The 17,047-nt window shown below is 39.5% G+C and overlaps 1 pseudogene; it reads right to left on the reverse strand.

Moving 5' to 3' along the window:
* Window positions 1-7,396: 7,396 nt before the first annotated feature.
* On the reverse strand, window positions 7,397-13,008 carry LOC104236131 (uncharacterized; annotated as a pseudogene).
* Between the last annotated feature and the right edge of the window lie 4,039 nt (window positions 13,009-17,047).

Here is a 17,047-nt window from a genome sequence, read left to right on the forward strand (position 1 = left end):
AGGCCATTGACGATAATGAGTTCGACCTTATTCGAACTACGACGAGATCCAACTTCGACGACAGTTCCAATCAATATCCCAATGGCTAAGGCCATCGATGATAATGAGTTCGTCCTCGTTCGAACTATGATGGGATCCTACTTCGACAACAGTTCGAAGCAACATCCCAATGGCTAAGGCCATCGACGATAATGAGTTCAACCTCATTCAAACTACGACGGGGATCCTACTTCGACGATAGTTCGAAGCAATATCCCAATGGCTAAGGCCATCGACAATAATGAGTTCGACCTCATTGACAATTCGAAGCAACATCCCAATGGCTAAGGCCATCGATGATAATGAGTTCGACCTCGTTCGAACTACGACGGGATCCTACTTCAACGGCAGTTCGAAGCAACGTCCCAATGGCTAAGGCCATCGACGATAATGAGTTCGACCTCATTCGAACTATGACGAGATCCTACTTCGACGATAATTCGAAGCAACATCCTAATGGCTAAGGCTATCGACGATAATGAGTTCGACCTCATTCAAACTACGACGAGATCTTACTTTGACGACAGTTCGAAGCAACATCCCAATGGCTAAGGCCATCGACGATAATGAGTTCGACCTTGTTCAAACTACGACAGGATCCTACTTCGACGATTTTTTGAAGTAACATCCCAATAGCTAAGGCCATCGACGATAATGAGTTCAACCTCATTCGAACTACGACGGGATCCTACTTCGATGACAGTTCGAAGCAACATCCCAATGGCTAAGGCCATCGACGATAATGAGTTCAACCTCATTCGAACTATGATGGGGTCCTACTTCGATGACAGTTCGAAGCAACATCCCAATGGCTAAGGCCATCGACGATAGTGATTTCGACATCGTTCAAACTACGACGGGATCCTACTTCGACGACAGTTCGAAGCAACATCAAAATGGCTAAGGCCATCGACGATAACATGAGTTCGACCTCACTCGAACTGCGACGGGATCCTACTTCGACGATAGTTCAAAGCAACATCCCAATAAGTCAAGACCGTCGACGATAACATGGGTTCAATAAGTGCAAGAAAGGACAAATCGACGAAATAAAGTTTACATTACATCAAAATATTACTTACACATGCCCTCACAATCCCCCGGGGGCAAGCATCTTCGTACCACGAATCCGAGGCAAGGCGGTTCGCATCATCAGAACTGATGTCATCTCCGTCAGGTGTGAGGGGGTCGTACCCGTATGCTTCATGAGCTGCACGAGCTTTAGTGTGACAGCCTGGAGCTCCGCCTCAGTAGCTCTCCCCTCGACATGAAAAGTCTTATACACATCAAGCCGAGCCTCTACGTGGACCCACAACTCATACAAACGATGGGGCATGACCGGATCGGCTGAGGCGCGAGACGTAAAAGGCTGAGACCGGCATCGAAGAAGCCTCTTCCCTCGCGGCCATGACTAGAGACGGATCTTCCAATTGAACAGGTTGAGGACGACCCTCTCGAACAGACTCACTCGGCTTGTCGAAAGGCAGGACTAGCGCCCTTCGCCTGGAGGCTACTCGACCTATCATTACAAAGGGACGTACCATCAAATAAGGTCGCACGACCAATGAAGTAGTAAGTAAGACATTTACCAGAGGGAACTTTAGGGCCGTAACGCTTCATGAAGGCGGGCCAAGCTCGAGTTTCTGTTGCATGAGGCAATAGACGGGCTACCTAATCCCTGATATCTACAATAGGGCGTGGCGGACGGCCCATAGCTCCAAAATGGCAAGCGAATAAACTTTATAGTTAATATAGAAGAAAAGGGAAGAAGACGAGTGACGACACTTACGAGCCTCGTTCCACCGCTCCAGGAATCTGGCGGAGTCAGAAACGATGTGCTCGGTTTTGACAAAGAAGTACTTGTGCCAAAACTTATGGCTTGCTCGGTCATCCGTCTCGACCACCAGCCCGTTCGTGCCACGAAGTCTCAAATGCACCATGGTACCCTTGAGGAAACCAGGCGTGAACATGTGCAAAAGGTGGTGGACAGAAACGCTACACTCCGCCAACTCTGCATACTTGTTCAATAGCAGAAGCACCTTGAGCGTATATGGCGAAAGTTGTGCTGGGCAAACTTGATAGAATCTACAGAATTCTTCCGCTAAGGGGAAGAGAGGAAGAGTATAGCCGATCATAAAAGGGTACTCATAGAAAGCGTAGTACCCAGGTCTGTGGACGTCCACATAATCTCTCCCGGCCAGAACCATCTCTATATGAGCAGGAATACCATATTTTACATGAAGAGCATTGATATGAACTTGCTCCATCTCAGAAGATACGGGGTTCGGGGTAGGAGGGGGATCTTTGAGGAAGTCACTCCGGGATAAGGCGTGTTTCGGTAGTAACTCCTCCACCATAGGGGGGTTGTCACCCTCTTCCACCATCGTATCTTCGCCGCCAGAAGGGGGCGCCCTGGACAACGGGGTGGCCTCAGGAACCTCTTCACGAGAATGACGAGACCTCGGCATAATATCGTTCAAAGGAATATCAACACAGAATGAAGAAGGAAGAATAAGCTTCAAATGAAGAACGTAAGAAGAAACAGAAGGATATGCGAGCAAATGAGGAAGAGTGAAAGAAGTTATCAAGAGTGAAATGGCTAAAGTTTTTCGAAAAAACAAATCCTTCACCTATTTATAGGGTTGGGTGGCACCAGAATCGAGGCGGCAGGTCACAAAGCAGCGCAGGAATCGAAGCATCAAGCCGTCGGTCCCTGCCTAAAAAACCAGCGTAATGATGACGCGCGTGAAGCTAACATCATTTCCCGGTAAAGTGTATCATTTGGTGTCTTGCTGAACACGATGATCACCTCTCGTTGACCCGCGTCATAACGTTTCAACAGATCAAATTTCTCCATAAGAACGCATGAAGTCCATTCATCGAGGACGCATCCTGTCGCAAGCCCGACAAGCGGAGGGACTAACTGTATGGGTCCAAATTTGACCGACTACGATCTATGACGAGTACGGCAAACGATCGGGTATCTTCGAGTCGACGTCCGGGGGAGGCGACCTTAGGGCAAAAGAAGAGACTGCACGACCCTTGTAGTAGTGTAAACCCATTAGGGGACATTAGAAATATTCCGTCGAATATTCCTTATATTTTGTTTCTTACAATTTAGAAAAGTTTTTCTCTAGTATAAAAGGGGGATAGTAATCTTGTAACAGGGCATCGAAACTCTCGGCAAATCACTATTTTAGAACGAAAAGAAACTTATCGACAATTCTCTGTTTATCTATTATCTTGTCTAGAGATTATTGTATTCAGCTAAGATTTACCCCTTTATTTTTGATTGATTTGTTCAAAAAGGTTTTAACATCTTTTGAATCAAACAAGTAAGAGAGTAAAGTTAAACATGTCAAATATAAATTTTTGATTGACTTCTTTCCAAGAATGCACCTATCTTCTGAAAATTCTGGACCCCCCTCTTTGTTAATTAATTCCCTGAGATCAAAATTCAAATGGTCCTAAGGAAATTAGGGTAATTAATTACATTAAATAGTCGCAATCCTTTTCGAAGGAATCTAACTTCTATTTATTAATCATATTAAATATGACAAATAGTTTGAAAAATAAGGCTAATAATCTATTATAACAGATTAAAGTGGACTAATAATGCAAATTTTATTTCTGACTTTCAGGGTTTATAATCGAACTTTTATGTGTGCAAGTTTTACGTTTTACTTGCACTTGATGCTGTTGGCTACGTTACCAGTTTTATATTGTGTAGTAGGTGGCACTACTTTATGAAAAATAATTATTCCACTAGTTAGATAACGACTTGAGACGTAAATAAGACGAGCGGACCAGACCTCCGCATCGTACTGATTATGACGTTAGGTTCGTGACGTAAGCAAATAATAATAACAGAATCATAAGCCAGCATGTTTTCATTGGTTATTATTGGTCGGGTAATGAATAACAACAACAACAAAGAGTAAACCGTACGCAAATTTTATCCCTACTTTAATTATGATAATAAAAAGGTTATTTTTGAAATATACTCTGCTTAAAAATAGTAAAATAAAATAATAAACAGGCAATAGTAACAACTAGGTATGGTCGGATAATGTGTATGAGGATCGTTACACAAATAGCGAGCGAATATAAGGGTCGGCTCTAACGTGTTGAGTAATAAGGCTTGTGCCTTAGGCCCCGAAATTTTAGAGGCCCCAATTTTTAAAAATAATAGATTTATAGGTATTTAAAAAATAATATTTAATATTTTAAATACAAAAGTAAGGTTTTTTTATATAAAAAAAAAAGAAAGCTCATATACACAAATAAAGTAATAATTCTGACTTACTTAAATATGAGTAGATGAATGGTTTTCCCAACATTTCAATTTTTCGCTTCTTGCTCCTTCACTAGATAACGTGTAAAAGTTTCTCTCTCTTTCTTAATTTGTCAAAGTCAATCTTTCTTTTCCTGATATTTCAGAAACCCCTACATATTTTTGTCTTTTCTCTTTAATATTCTTACTCACTTTCTTTCTCCTAAAAATTTAAGCTTCCAATAGTTCTATACTTTTACTGTGTTATAAAATCTTATCTAAAATTAACAATATCTCAAGAAAGATTAAATGAGTTAGCTATATTATCAATTGAAAATAAATTATTAGGGAAATCAATGTAAAAAAGGATTATTAACACTTTGTATCTCAAAAAGCTAGAAAATAGACTTTAAATAAAAACATATCGTATAACTTTCTTTAAAAATTTAGGGTTCATATTAAATTTCGGCTTTAGGCCCCGCATATACTTGAGTCGCCCCTGTTCTATATTTATTTTTTCTAGTCGGTATATATAAATTATATATTGATTATACACAACTATACATTATTATACATGAATTTTATATATACTATAAATTCGTCGGCTAGTTTTAATTTAAAAGATTTGGTAGATGGTTATTTGGGTTAATTCTTTGTAATGGTCACGAAAGTACAAAGGTGGTTGTAACACCGAATTGTTATTCATTTCGGTCCATAATAAGTGATCAATTTACTTTGGGCACACTCATTAAGGAAATACTAAATTCTAGACAAAAGTAGTTCGTATGACTAAATTGCCCTTAATTAAATATTACAGCATAGTTAATGTGAGGAGTAAAAGGCTATTTAGGGATACGTACATTAGGGTAATTTTGAAAAAACAAACTAAATTATTTCTTGGTTAGATAAATAGATATTTATTTTGAACCAAAATAAAAAAATAAATTGATCACTTATTATGAACCGGAGGGAGTAACTCAACAAAACAAAGTCTCCGTTCTATGTTCTACAAATTAATAAGCACCACTAACAATTAGATAACTCTATGACAGCTGGTAGCTCATAAAAATATTTGCAAGTAGACAGCCACGCTTAAGTGGCCTTTCAGGTTAATTTAGTTTTCTTTGCACATGATTTCCCCTGCTAGACCCTAGTATTATTTTTTTGTATCTATATTTGACCAACGGGAGAGATTCTCCGTTCTTGGGAAGTACTCAAGTGTTACCTCCCTCTTCAAAGCACCAGCTTGCGAGACAGAGAGAAAACTTAGGTGCCAGAACTTCAATTAACCATTTTGGCCATAAAATCCAGATTTTTTAAAATATAATAACCTTGACCCTTCATAATTTCATTAATCCTTCATTTTTTTTTTTCTCTCAGTATTTTTCCCATCTATTTATACTAAAAAAATTTAAAAATCCTAAATTCATTGATTCCTTTCAAATGTCTGCTAAATACCTAGATAGCCCCTAAACTTGACACTATTTGTAAATTAGCCATTTAGCTAGCGTTTAGATATAAATTTGATCGAAACTTCAAAAAAGAGTTTTCTAAGTTGCTTTTTAAAAATAATTTTTGAAAGTTAAAACTGTGTTTGGACATGCATTTTATTTGAAGAAAAATTAAAGTTTTGTAAATGGAAGAGAAAAATTTCACCCAAAAATTGCCCTAAATCAGTTTTTGGGAACCTGAATCTTTTTTCCTCAAAACTTGATCATATTTCATAAACAAACAATATTTTCAATTTTTTTTTGAAAAAAATGAAGCCAAAATCTACTACCAAATGGGAGCTTAAACTTTCTTAGTGACATAGACATTTTAACTCGGCAAAAGTGTCTCTTAAACACAATTATATTACGTGGCAAAAGCATGTCTCTTAAATACAAGTATCTTTCTGATTCTTGTTAAAGTTGCTACTCCAGTCTGTTTTAATTTACATGAGCTAGTTTGACACAATACGGAATTTAAGAAAAAAAAGACTTTTGAAATATGTGGTCTTAAAAGCTTAAGGGGTAAAAGCTTTGTGGGGTCATGCCATTTGTATGGTTATAAAAACTTCCCATTAAGGGAAAAATAGGTAAAATGAAGAGTTTAAAGTTGAATTATTTCCAATTATAAAAATGTATCCTTCTTTATGAAACGGATTAATAAGAAAAATGTGTCATCTAAATTTAAACTGAGTGACTATATGCAAGTTCTTATAGCTAATGCTCCAACTTCATTTCTTTCCCGGAGTGCCCAACATCAAATTTAATGTTGCAAAGTTGTTTCAGTCCCTTATGCCCATCGTTGACCAATCAGTGCGTATAGGATAAAATTGATTTATATTAAATGCTCGAATGATAGTGTGACACGTGACACCGGAAGCCATTACTGAAAAATTGGTCTACGGTAACGGTTGAAAAATTGTTCCCACAGACTGCCAAACTGTTGCCATAGAGATATTGGAACGGTATAAAGACCGTCACATTAGCCGGCGTACCCATAGGTGTACTGGAATGGTTCTTGCAACGGTTTGCATCGCCGTGACAATAGATACGTCTATCGTAACAGTTTTCCCTTTCTCTGTTAGAACGATTATTTTTTTCAATTGGAACGGTTCAAAACCGTTACTGTATTATTTATACAACGGTTTTTAACCGTTACCATATTATTTAAAGCAACACTTATGTAAGCTATTGCTACGGTTATGTTGGATATAGCCACGGTTTCTTTAGGCTATCGTAACGGTTATATTTGTATTTGGAACAGTTTATGGGACCTATTGCAACTGTTTACATTGTCTACTGGAACGCCATTTGTGTCCTATTGCGACGGTTCTGGTAGGCTATTGCATCAGTTCAGTTAAAACCAAAATATAGCACCTGTTATAAATAAATATTTATACATATAATAAATTATAATAACACTAAAATTTAAATACATCATAAAATGAAACTATTAATAATACAAAATTATCCATAACCAAATGTTCAACCCCATGAGTGCATAAGTTTAGTATATTTCAAAAGAGTAAATAAATTTCAAAAATGTTGGTAACAAAAGATTCCTAGAACATTCATCTATAACAATACAAAATTCATTTCAAGTAAGCTCTAGTTCTTCATCGTCTTCATCATCCATTTCTTGATCTATTCCACCTACAAAAGAGTATAAATAAAGTTATTACCCTTTAACAGAATTCGATCTAAGAATACTGAAGCATTTGTATTACCAAGGACCAAGACTTTCAAACTATCAAGCTATAATGACAAAGTAAAGAATAATTCATAAGAAGAATCACAAACATAATTACAAAACCAGCACGAAACATCAACTAATTGTATCTTCAAATGTCCTGCTAAGCATGAGTCGACATTCTTGTCCTGAGAAGGACGAGCAAAACAAAATCCTTGGCACATCAATTCCTTCTTCTCATTAAGAACTTCCAATAGCTTTACAATACGTCAAAAATTGCTTTCGAACATGTTGTTATTGAACTTCTTCTAATGCTGATGAAATTGTCAAGGCTTCTAATTAATGTTGCACTGTGGGTCGGGCCCGGGCCTAATTGGGCTTAATGGGCCGGGCTTAATGGGCCCGAGCTTAGCGGGCCTCTGGCGGTCCCGGGCTTCGTGGGCTCAACGGGTGAGACTAGCCCATGACGGGCCTAAGCCCATATGGTCCTGGGCTTAGCGGGCCTAGCGGGTTTTTTTTGTTTTTTTGTTTTGTTTAAGACAATATCTTGTAAACCATATCATGGCTATATAAAATAGTAGAAATCTAATTATTAAAAGTGCTTGACGAAAAAGTAATATATATATAGACTATAGTATACTAGTATAGTATATATAATATATATATAGTATACTAGTATAGAATGTTATGTATATATATGTCATTGTATATTTTCTTGTAGTATATATTGTATGTTATGTATATATATTCCTTTATATATTTTCTTGTAGTATATATATTGTATGTTATGTATATATATTCCCTTATATATTTTCTTATAGTGTATATTGTATGTTATGGATATATATAGTATAGCTTATATATTTTCTTGTATTATATATTGTATCTTATGTATATATATTATAGCTTATATATTTTCTTGTAGTATATATTGTATGTTATATATATATTATAGCTTATAAATAATTCCAAGTTAAAGACAAGAAAATATTGCAAAAAGATATTCAAGGGCATGTCTTATAATTTTTATTACCAAAAATGGCATATCTTTCTTAGTCTTCCTTCCCCCAATGGAATGAGCACAACAAGGTACTAATACCACCATTAAAAGGAAAACAATCTAAAAGAAGATGTGCCAAAGTACAAGTTACACCATAATCTACATTGTATCTCTAACAAATCTCATAAATCCTTCAAGGTTCGGAGGAGGTTGCGTTGGTGGTGGTGGAAAAGAATTTTGTTCAACACCACTTCCAGGCGAAGCAGAATCCTCCGCAAGTTCCGCCATCATTTCTTCATAAGCTTCATCTATCGCCGGTTGTGATTCCGCAATTCCAAAGTTTCTTCTTTCCGAGCGGATCCAATCTCTGAATAGTATTGACTTTTCCAAGCTCTCCCTCATAGCCGCTCTATGATCACCTATTTGAAGTCTTGCTTGACTGAAAGCGCTCTCTGATGCAACAGTTGAAGCTTGAATAGATAAAATATCCCGAGCCATCCTTGCAAGAACCGGAAAATATTTTTCCCTTGCCTTCCACCATTCCAAAAGATCAAAAGAGTCGTCTGGATTCTCCTTTTCAAGTCCCTGAGACAAATAAACTTGAAGCTCATTTAGATGTGAAGTTTCATCATAATTATCACCTTGATAACCCCTGAACTCCGTCCAAGATTTAAGAGCTTTTAAGCCCGCAGCTCTTTTTTAGACGATTGTGAACTAGACGAAGTAGAGGTTGGAATATTTGGCCCAACATGCTCTAAGGCTTGTTGATAAGCATTATAAACTGTTTGAGCATTAATTTAATTGAGGCTTTTGCATTTGCAAGTGTAACAAGTTCCTCATTTGAAAGATCTAAAGCCTTATAAATATTTGAATACCAAAAATGAGGACCTCCCAATTTCATTGTAGGATTTAACATTGCAGCAAGACCATAAATAGGAGGGATAGGAAAAAAATATTTTTTAAACTTTTGTTTCATTTCATTTATAGCAAGTTGATAAATTTCCCCACCCTCCAAAAATTCAAAAAACAAATCAGATAGTGCTGCAATATAAACTAAACAGTTTGAAATAGTAGAATAATATTGCCCAGAAAATGCATTTGAAGCAATTTGAAAATATTCTAAAAAATCTAAAAGAATTTTAACATTCGTCCAATCTTGAGTAGTAAGCATTTCATCATCATCCTCACCACCTACCCGAGCATTAAACATTGCATTAATTGGGTTTCTATATTCATATGCAACTACTAAACTTTCGTACATATAATTCCATCTAGTCGGGCAAGGTTTAGGAACCTTTCTTTATCTAAGGCCATATTTATCACATTTTTTAAAATATTCTCTAAGTCTACTTCTACGGTTTGAATAAAAAAGCCAATTAAGAGTCATTCTAACCTTTTCAATTTTTAAATTTAAAATTCGCATACCATCACCGACAATTAAATGATAAATATGACAAATACATCTAACATGAAAAATATTACTAAATGTAGGATTTAGTGTTGTTGTAAGTATGCCTATAGCACTAGTGTTACTAGAAGCATTATCCATAGAAATTGCCATTATTTTATCTTTAAAGCAAAAATATCTATAAATATTTGCAACAGTGTTAGCTATAAACTTACCTGTGTGACGTGAATTAATTATTCTATACGCAATTATGCGTTTTTTCATTGTTCACTCCTCATCTATCCAATGACTTGTAACAGTTAGATAATCACAATCATTACCACTTCTACCAATATAAGTTGTAATAGAAATCCGATTAGGTATATGAGTAAATAAATACCGCAAATAGTGTTCATATTCATGTTTATATTTATAAATATCGCTCTTAACTGTTGCGCGAGGCTAACCTTTATAAGTAGGATTAAAAACTCTTCTAATATAATGAATCCAATTAGGATTAGAAGCAAAAGTATAAGGTAAGCACATAACGGTAATCATCTTTGCTAATTCTTCATGATCTCTATTAGGATCGTAATATAAAATACCTCCGGTCACAGTGTTAATTCCTGGTTGAACTAGATTTGAACCTGTACTAGGGTTAACCGTAGAATCTACACTTGTCCCCTCTAGCTGCGCTTTCATTTGTAAAAATCTAGCTTTATCTCTAGGGTGTGTTTTTATGTGCCTAGTCAAACTACCCGTGCCGCTACTGTCTCCAGTATATTTATGCGCCATTAATTTCCCACAAGTTTTACACGTAGCCTTATTTTGTTCTCTTACTTGAGTAAACAAATTCCAAACTAATGATGTTTCTAGGCGTTTAGCAGGTTCTCTATTAAAAGCAAGAGTTTCTACAGGTGGGTCGGCCGGTGCATCAGTTGGGTTATTAACAGAACTAGTAGGTGTATCATCTAAATCCAGTGCTTGGGTTTCATCATCATCCTCATTTTCCTCATTATTTTCTAAGATAGTTTCATTAGGATAAAGAGCATTCATAATTTCATCATCTAATCTTTCACCTGGTGCAACATTATGGCAAAATTCACTATCGGTAAATTGAAAACAAGGGTGATCACTATCAAGAATTACGGGAGGAGGAAGACGTCTAGGTTGGCGACTACTTTCAACTTGCTTATCTTTTCTAGGTCGGGGAGCCGGGGGAAGGGTAGTTGGTTGGCCACTACTTTCACCGGTTTTATCTTTTCCCTTACCAAACATTTTTTTCAAAGAAAATGCCATATTAATTACAATTATGCAAACTAAAACACAAAAAAATATATTCTTAAAACTTAAGAGTTGAAACGAGTTTACCGGATTGCCGAACAACTTCTTGAAAATTGAAAATCGTTGAAGACTTGAAGACTTCAATTCACTAACTTCACAATTTTTCACGAAGTTTCAACAATAAAATAAGCAATTCTAGTAGAGAGATTGAGAGAGATTGATGAATTGGTGAGTAAAAATGAAAGAATTAGGGGGTATTTATAGTTGAGAAATGGGGAAAAGTATAATTATATAAAGTTTGGAGTTAAAATAAAGTTTGGGGGCCAAATGGCTATTTTATAAACTACCAAACAATCAAAAAAAGCCCCAAATGGCTACTTTTTAAATATGGCCGTTGGGCTTTTTTTTTATTTTTTATTTTTAAAATTATAGCCGTTAGGCCCACTAGGCCCGTTGGGCCAGGCCCAGGCCCACCAGCCGGTCCCGGGCTAAACGGTCCTGGGCTCGTGGGCTTAACGTTGAAGATCAGCCCGCCTCGGGCTTTAAGAGACCGTTAGGACCGGCCCACCAGGCCCGCTAGGCCCGTTAGGATCGCGGGCCCGGTCCGGTTCAGGCCCGGCCCACAGTGCAGCATTACTTCTAATACAGGCAAACTTTCTTCATTTGAGGCTTCTATTCTATATGATTTACAACTGAAGTAAAAGACAGTACTCATCATAGAGTCAATAAGCATCACAAATGAATACATTATTACAAAAAGTGGCCCTTTCCATATTCTTGAAGATCCATTTCCATAGCTTAATATCTTCACTCTATGCTCAAGCAAACCCTCCCCAAATGCCATCCCAATAGTCGATCCGAGAAATATCAATAGCCCAACTTTTGTTTGCACCTTGATGAGTGAACTAAACCGAAGCAACGCTTGTGGTCCAGAATCATCCTCCAAAACAGATATCACAATAGCAATATTGCAAATGATCATAGCATTTGCTAAAATTATAGAGAAAATCATCCCAACTATCATCTCGGGTTATAAAATCAAGTCCGGAGGGAACCCCATTACAGAGAAAACACTACCCACCGCGACAAGAAGTACAATAAACAACACGAGACAACCAGAAATCACCATACACACCCACATATAAGTCATGACGATGCGCTTCCAAATCTTTATAACAATGACATAAAACTTTCTAGTGTCGAAATTCTTCCTCAAGTACGTGCAATCAACTGAGTAGACTATAGCAGTTTTAGACAAGGGCAATAAAGTAACATATAAAGGAAAGCACATTACAGCTGAATTTAGTATTCCAGAAGAAGGGAACCCCTTCACTATGAGTGTAAAGGATCCAAGAAATGGGAATAAGATCTCATCAAGAGAGAGATCTCACACTGTTGATCTGAATAAGCGAAAGCAGCAGAGAATCACAAAGGAAAAAGAATTCAAAGTTTGATCTCATGGCAAAGAATTTCATGGGTTTTGAAGGAAAGTTGAAGCTTTTAGTTAAACAGATTATGGTTGTAGAATTCTGCTTGAATTGTCGTTTCTAGCTATGAATAAAAATAACTTTCTTGGTCAATTTCTTCCGTTTCCATTTTGTGGACCGGATTTAGGAAGTATTCAACTCTGTTTATTTGGTGCTAATTAATACTTGTATTTCACTGGTGATAGGAAGACTCATTAGTAAGTTCATTTATAAATGCTTGCTTGGAAATGTTGGTATATTATTATCACAAAGACGGCAGTCACATTACTTTTCTTAGAAAATCCTTTGCGAAGTGTGAAGAAGATCCGCCGCTGCCGACATCGCAACGGTAAGAATTGAGTTCTTCCCTCGCCGCCGACATCGCAACGGTTCGCCAGCGCCGATCTTTGTTCAGTTATTCGATTCATCAACTGAGGCAAGCATTTCTTCATTGAGCTTTATATTCTCAAGCCTCCGCCTCTCGTACTCCGTCATTTTCTCCGGCACCATTCCAATTTCTGATTTATTCGGGTTAGTTATCAAACTGAAATCAAAGGTAATATCATTAGATTATTCTTCACATTCTCAAGCACACAGCCTAATCCTAGAGAACACCCCTGAACCTTAGAGCCGCCGCTGCCCCCATCTCCTCACTGCCGCCTTCGCCCTTCACTCCAGCCACACAGCCGCCGATAGACCACACACACACGACCCCCTAACAGGCGCCACCCTATCCCTACATGGCCAACCATCACCCCTAACACCAGCGAACTCCAGCCACCCAGCGCCCACCTTTGAACATTCTTCAGCTGTTACAAACCACCCTTCCACCGCCACACACGCCGGAAACCAGAACATCAACCACCTGACTTGTTCTTCTTCAACCCTTAAACACCCCTAAGCAGCCGGTAACTATATAATAGTATTGGGTGATAGATATCCCTTCCATATGATAATATATAATACTATAACTATATAATAATATCGGGTCTTCTTGCCCCACCCCTTTTGTGTCCCAAATCTTCCCCCACCCCCTTATATTCTCGTTTTCTTCTTCTCCTTTCTTTGTACATTTTATATTATTGGGGCTATACCAGTGGTAGCGGTGATAGCTCCTTATGGTTTTTGGGTAGTGGTATTTTCTGTGTTTTCAGGAATTCTCGAAGTATTGGAGACACGTTGGGCGCACGAGCACTGGCAAAGGAGAGCAACCTGGGCGAGTGTCAGCAAAGGGTGGTAGGAAGTGGTGCGTGAGCGTACAACTACATCAAGTACATCAAATCAGCCACAAGTTTTGTTATTGGGAGTTGGTACCTCATGTTTTACTGTTTCCCTTTTGGTGTTAGCTAAATTACTGTTACTTTACTTCGCAATAGTTAAACCTTTCAACTAGGATACTAGTTACCACTTGTTTCCTTCTAGTTTGATTTGTTGTCCGTTGTGCACTAGCGAGTCTTCTCTAGATTGTTGTAGGTGTAGTGGCTGCAGTCTGGGATGATAGAATAAGGGCATGTCCTCGGGTGGGCCAGAGTGTGGGGCTGGGGTCAGGGGTGGGATGGGTAGTAGGGGAGGTAGAGGGGGCAAGTGAGCCTATAGATTGAGACTCGGGTCATGGAACATAGGTTCACTAACGAGTAAATCCATAGAGTTGGCGAAAATCCTTCAGAAGAGGAAGATTAATATAGCGTGTGTCCAGGAGACTAGGTGGGTCGGATCGAGGGCGAAAAACGTGGATGGGTATAAGTTGTGGTACTCTATTGTCCTGAGGGGTAAGAATGGAGTGGGTATCCTGGTAGATAGCCATCTTAGAGAGTCCGTGGTAGAGGTCAGGCGGTTGAATGATAAATTAATGACTATTAAGTTAGTGGTGGGTGAGGGTATTTTAAATGTCGTTAGCGCGTACGCACCGCAAACAGGCTTAGAGAGGATATTAAGAGGCACTTTTGGGAGGGGTTGAATGAGATTGTTCGTAGTATACCGCCTTTTGAGAGGTTATTCATAGGAGGAGATTTCAATGGTCATATTGGGTCATCTGCAGGTGGGTACACTGAGGTGCATGACGGCTTTGGTTTCGGGGAGCGGAACGGAGGGGGCATTTCGCTGTTGGACTTTGCCAAGGCTTTCGATCTAGTCATTGCGAACTCGAGTTTTACGAAGCGGGATGGACATTTGGTTACTTACCAAAGTTCGGTGGCGAAGACTCAGATTGACTATCTCCTCCTCAGGAGATGCGACAGAAGGTTGTGCGAGGATTGCAAGGTTATCCCAGGTGAGACCTCTCAACGCAGCATAGGCTTTTGGTGATGGACATTTGTATTAGGATAAGGAGGAAGAAAAAGTCAGTACAAGGACGCCCCAGGATTAGGTGGGGCGCCTTAACTAAGGATAAATCTAAGGAGTTGGAAGTAAGGTTATCGGCAATGAGAGCTTGGAGAAGTAGTGGGGACGCAAACACAATGTGGTCGACGACGGCGGACTGTATAATAAAGGCGGCGAGAGAGGTGTTAGGGATATCTACGGGACACAATGGTGACCACAAAGGAGATTGGTGGTGGAATGCAGTTGTCCAAGGTAAAGTGGAAGCAAAGAAGGCGTCTTACCTGCGGTTAGTAGGGAGCACTGACGAGGAGGAGAAGAGAGAGAACAGTCAAAGGTATAAGGTAGCTAGGAAGGAGGCGAAGATGGCAGTGACGGAGGCTAAGACGACAGCTTTTGCTCGTCTGTATGAGGAACTAAGGAACAAAGGTGGGGAGAAGAAGTTATTCCGACTCGCTAAGGCGAGAGAGAGGACAACTCGGGATCTGGACCAAGTGAGGTGCATAAAAGATGATGACGACAAAGTTTTGATGGGAGATGACCAGATTAAGAGGAGGTGGCAGACCTACTTTCATAAACTTCTAAGTGAAGAAGGGGATCAGGATATTATACTTGGGGAATCGAGGAATGCCGACAGTCACCATGAAGTAAGTAATTGTAGGGACATTGAGATCGATGAAGTCATGGAGGCAATGCGTAAGATGAGAAGGGGCAGAGCTACCGGGCCAGACGAAATTCCGGTTGAACTGTGGAGGTGTGTGGGTAGAGCAGGCTTGGAATGGCTTACTGCATTGTTTAGTGTTATATTCAAGACTAATAGGATGCCTGAAGAGTGGAGGTGGAGTACAATGGTCCCGTTGTATAAGAACAAAGGTGATGTCCAGAGCTGTAACAACTATAGGGGCATCAAATTACTAAGTCATACCATGAAAGTTTGGGAGAGAGTGGTAGAAATGAGAGTGCGAAGGACGATGTCTATTTCAGACAACCAGTTCGGGTTCATGCCGGGGCGAGCTACCACAGAAGCTATCCACCTAATTAGGAGAATGGTGGAACAGTACAGGGATAGGAAGAAGGATCTCCACATGGCCTTTATTGATCCGGAGAAAGCGTACGATAAGGTTCCTAGGGAGGTCTTATGGAGCTGCTTAGAGGATAAAGTGGTCCCGGTTGACTATATTAGGATGATTAAAGACATGTATGCTGGAGCTAAGACTCGGGTTAGGACAGTAGGAGGTGACTCTAAACACTTTCCAGTTATTACGGGGTTGCACCAAGGGTCTGCGCTCAACCCATTCCTATTTGCCCTGGTGATGGATGCACTGACTCATCATATTCAAGGGGAGGTACTATGGTGCATGCTATTTGCTGATGACATTATTCTAATTGACGAGACACGAGGCGGCATCAACGAGAGGCTAGAGATTTGGAGACATGCTCTAGAGTCTAAAGGTTTCAAGTTGAGCAGGACGAAAACGGAATACCTCGAGTGCAAATTTGGGGTTGAGCCGACGGAAGCGGGAGTTGAAGTGAGGCTTGACTCTCAAGTCATTCCCAAGAGGGGTAGTTTCAAGTACCTTGGATCGGTTATTCAGGGGATCAGGGAGATTGACGAGGATGTCACACACCGTATAGGGGTGGGGTGGATGAAGTGGAGGTTAGCGTCGGGAGTCTTGTGTGACAAGAAAGTGCCACCGTTACTAAAAGGTAAGTTTTATAGAGCAGTGGTTAGGCCTGCCATGTTATATGGAACTGAATGTTGGCCGGTAAAGAACTCACACATCCAGAAGATGAAAGTAGCAGAGATGAGGATGTTGAGGTGGATGTGCGGGCATACAAGGATGGATAAGATTAGGAATGAAGATATTCGAGAGAAGGTGGGCGTGACCCCCATGGAGGACAAGATGCGGGAAGTAAGACTCAGATGGTTCGGGCACATTCAGAGGAGGAGCACTGATGCACCAGTGAGGAGGTGTGAGCGACTGGCTGTAGTGGGCACGCGGAGAGGTAGAGGGCGACCTAAGAAGTATTGGGGAGAGGTGATCAGACAGGACATTACACGACTTAGGATTACTGAGGACATGGCCCTTGACATGGAATTATGG

Source organism: Nicotiana sylvestris, chromosome 4, assembly GCF_000393655.2.
Source record: "Nicotiana sylvestris chromosome 4, ASM39365v2, whole genome shotgun sequence".
NCBI lineage: Eukaryota > Viridiplantae > Streptophyta > Magnoliopsida > Solanales > Solanaceae > Nicotiana > Nicotiana sylvestris.